The 4501-nt window shown below is 36.8% G+C and overlaps 1 long non-coding RNA gene across 1 annotated transcript; it reads right to left on the bottom strand.

Moving 5' to 3' along the window:
- Positions 1-468: 468 nt before the first annotated feature.
- LOC113282904 lies at positions 469-4243 on the bottom strand. The gene is made up of 9 exons (XR_003327230.1): positions 3769-4243; positions 3635-3690; positions 3501-3536; positions 2363-2418; positions 2030-2279; positions 1746-1949; positions 1569-1661; positions 1277-1384; positions 469-1181 (listed from the first exon to the last, which is right to left on the bottom strand). It is a non-coding gene; the product is annotated as an uncharacterized LOC113282904 (long non-coding RNA).
- Positions 4244-4501: the final 258 nt, after the last annotated feature.

Below are 4501 nucleotides of genomic sequence, written 5' to 3'. Positions count from 1 at the left end.
CTTTGGATGATGACAAGTCGAAGCCACCGTCGACAATGACGTGACAAGCCGATACTTCCAGTGACGATGATGTGGCACAAGTAGTCTGCCCTCAGAAAGTGATTAGTGATTGCGTAAATAACCCCAGTTGTAATATTACACGTGTACGAATAACCACAGAAGATTTACAAAAAAAAGTATTAGAGTATACGTGTATGGTACTTCCATGACAGGCTTTGCCTATAAAAACAGCGCATTCTTCCAGAGAAAGATAGACCTTTACCAGAGTATTGTACTGTTGTTTGAGGGTGAAAAAGATTTCTACTGATTTTGGTAATTTCGGGTGTGTGGGTGAGAAACGAATTTAAACCCTAAACAATGTACTGCAAGGGAGTACTTTAGATTCGAGAGATCAATCTGTAAAAATCCGTCATAAACTAAGAAACGGTCGTTCCAGACTTGCTTCGGTCACAAAGTGAAGGAGAAGGGTTGGTTTTGGGAAGGGAAGTGAAGAAAGTGTTAAGACCAGAATAGTTAATTCTGGAAGAGTAGTTGTTTTCTACGACTTAACACTACAAGAAAAGGGGTGTATTGCAACATGTCCCAAATGTGGCAACAACCCATATTTAGTGTGGCTATTTCTTTTTGCCACATAAAAATATTTTTCCACACCAGTGGCAAGAAATAGTTGCCACCCTGTAACGCGACGAAGGTCCAAAAAAGTTTTTCCCTGGTATGCCAGGCTGCTCCCCAGGTCTTTGGCGTTGCTCCAAAGGTACATAAGGCGTCGGTCCACGTATAGATAGTTGCTCCCAAGGTCTGTGATGATGCTCCCCAGTTCTGAAAAGGTGATCTGAAGGTCCTGAGAGTCCCGATCTCGTAAATAGGTCTGGCCTGCACAATCTGACATACTCCATCATTTGGTTATGACGCACGTTATACTGATCATTTTACGCTTCCATTCGCCTCTCCCATTCTGCATCTCGTTCTTTCATTTGCCTCTTAAATTCTTCCTCTCGCTCTTCCTTTTCTCTCTCAAAATCCTCATTACTCAAGTACTGCAGATGGCATCTTTGAGCTCTTATACGTTTATGTCTTTTTGTGAGTAATACATTTGCATAGACTTCATTACTGATTGAATTTTGGTTACCATCTTCATCCAACCCATTCTCATCCAACCCGGACTGTTCCCTTAATTGGGCCTATGTATAAGAGGAAAAAAATAAATTAGGCAAAAGGGTCTTCTATAAGCAGCAAATTCATGAACTTTTCTAGGAAAGCATTACAATAGACTTACAATGTATCCTTGTGAAAATGGGTCCAAAGCTTTTCCACTGACTTTATTTATATGGGTTTTAATGAACACGTCACCATCAGTTGGTGGGTTCCCTCCGTTCTCTTGAGCCTAAAAAAATTCAGCCACAAAATGATTAATTGTATCCAATAGAATTATATGATTAGAAAAAACTGGTTTAGGACTACCCAATGTTCAGTAGCAGTTAAGCCAGACAGATGACCAACAACTGCTAAACATGCTAAAGGAAAGAAAGGCCATTTAATCATTTTTGAAAATACATGCATCTACATACCATTTCAGCTTCGCACCGAGAGTAGTTTTTCCTACACATTGTGTGCTTCGTTTTCTGTTGGCTTCTACTAATGGCATTTTTCTTGGATAGTGTCTTACGGATACACAAGTCAAAATTAATTAGACATAAATGTTTTAACAGAACTTAAATGCAAACACTTTAGATGTTTAAACTTACTTGATGCGCTTCACTATCCTAAAGTTTTACAAGAGACTTCCACTGCCCATCGGTTAACGAATTGGGTTTATCTTTCAGATTCATTGCATGTGTATTTGTGAGCTTATAGTGTTTCCTTTTCCACTTGCCCTTCTTATCTTTAAATATTCCACCAGCAATAGACAGGGTACCTTGTTTATGACATTCATCAACAACAAACAAATCCTGAAATGAATAAAAAAAAATTGCCATTCAGTTCATAATTCACAGAAACAATCCTTAAGTTCACTGCAGAGTATGTTCACCTTAAGTTCGGCCCACAACCAATCCTTAGCGTTGTCATCTTGCAAATTCCAAGGGTTTCCCAGTTCCAACGGCGAGATTGTTTGAGAAACACACCAATGACACTAGAATATTTGGCTTGGTTTTTTCCACAAGGTCTCTCTTTCTTCATATCCCAGTCGACCATTTCCCTTTCTTTCTCCTCTTTTTTCTTTCCAATGAAAGATGCAAAAGTGGTATCACCTCGCACCTTTTTCTCTAGTTGGACAACAACTGCTTAGAGAGTAACATAAGCATTTTGTACACGGTTAACTAAAAATACATCTAAACATAACAGTACCCAAAAAAAAAATCACCAGTAGTTTCGGAATTGAAATGCTCTCCTTGCTCCCCATTTTGTTGATATTCCATCCTGCATAAAACAACAAGGTTTCCTTTATAATCAGAAGAACTCTCAGATTGGAATCTATGAGAAAACTGCTGGAATATGATAATTTGTAATGTCCACATCTAATCAAGGAGCTCATACGTAAATATAAAAAAGAGTGAGTTTTGAGCAGCAACACTAAAACGAAGCAAATACATCTAAAATTCAACTGAACTAGTCTGAACTACGCATAACCTAAGTTCTGATATGAACCCAAAATTTATATGGAGGAGGAACTGTTAGATAAACTTTTCAAAGAAGCATTTCAGGTTTGCTACGTGTCCTTGATTACAAAGAAACAAATTCAACAATTCATGCATTTCTGAACCTAATAAATTGGTAGATAATCTTCTCTTACTCACTGCATCTCCATTTCCTTGTACTTTTCTTTAGTATATAGCATGTTTTCCACTGACTTTCACCTATTATAGTATCATTTTACAGACCTTGGGACTTAGGAGCAAAGATGAAAATCATGTAGTGCAATTATGCCTCTTTTTCTCGATGTCAAGGTGCATGTGTCATTGTGGTTTAACAATTAGCTAGGTAATAAGTGACCTCATAATATGCGTCATTGTGGTTTAACAATTAGCTAGGTAACAATGAGCTTATATTATGGTACTGGAAGAACATCTCATAAATTTGTACTATACAAAAGTGCCCTGTCAAGAAAACCAGCAGTGGCCTACTATAGTGTAACACCTGCTTACATGGAGGGCTTACAGAATATAACCTTCAAGGCTACCTACTGGTCTGATGGCTTTAACAATTTTGTGTTCCAGTATAAACCCAATGATGGAAAATCTGGTTGGGCAGAACCAAAATACAACGCCAACTCACTTCATGGGACACAATCTTTACAAGATTTAAACATCACATCTACACACAATTCGCAATTATTAAACAAAATCAAATCCAAACAAGAAATGAAACAAAACAGACTCAAAATCCTTACCTAATACTCAATATGACCCTATCAAATATGAGAACCAAACAAAAAAAAAAATCTTGCCAAAACCACAGAAACCTTATAAGACAGGGAAAGTTAGTAGGGATTGAAAACTTACTCTTCCTCAAATTCCATCTTCAGAAATTAAAGAACCCTACAAAAAATAATTAAAAAAAATATCAAAACATCAAAAACCAAAATTAAAGAAAACCCCTATTCGAATTGAAATTCAGAGCGGAGGTGAAAAATAACCTGAATGAGTCTCTGGAGAGTGAAAAACTCAAATCAATCCGAAGAACTGTGTGAATCTGTAAATACAAAAGAATAACTTATTATGATCGATTGGAAGTTATTTAACCATTGATATAAGCATAAAAATGATATACCTTGATGTTTTTGACCTCGGAACTGATAATCACCCAGAAAAGGTGATTTTAGGGTTCAATTTATAGATACTCAAAAACAACAAGCGGGAATAATCGCGCCCAAAGGACTTTCTTTTGATTTCATCCCGCCTAGAATGAAAATTTTATGGTTCAAATCGAAAAAGATTTGACCGAGATTATTCCCGCTAGATATTCTTCTTTCATTCCTTCTCAATATACTCTTGTTTTCATCCTACAGCGATGCAGAAATCTTTCCAAAAGTTCCAGACTATTTCTTCTATGAATAACCCCTAATTCCCCTTTTCCTCTAACAAACTTTCAATAATTTGAAGAGAAAATACCTCACAAAATTTATCCTCGTTATCAACGGTTCTCTCTGTTGCTCTGTGTTAATGCAAAAGAAAGAAAGCAAATAAATTTTAGAAAAACAGAAAAAAATTCTGAAACTGTTTTGTGAGACGGACCCTTCTATGCATTTGTTAATACGTGGGATTGTTAGAGGCTTCTTTGTTATTAACGTGGATCATGTGTGTTAATACGTGGACTTGCTAAACCACCTCCAAGTGAGCTACCAGCCTAGCTACATAAAATTCCTAAATTGACCTGACGTTCATAAAAATATTCTGAAACTGTCGCATATCGGGAAAACCGGACTATATCGTTTCGTATATATCGGCCGATATTATCGGCTAATTAAATATCGTACCGTGATATTTGTGTTTTCATTTAGCTC

This window comes from Papaver somniferum, chromosome 5, assembly GCF_003573695.1.
Source record: "Papaver somniferum cultivar HN1 chromosome 5, ASM357369v1, whole genome shotgun sequence".
NCBI classification, from domain to species: Eukaryota; Viridiplantae; Streptophyta; class Magnoliopsida; order Ranunculales; family Papaveraceae; genus Papaver; species Papaver somniferum.
Note: the sequence above shows the minus strand (reverse complement) of the source record. Positions and strands in the feature narration are given on the sequence as shown.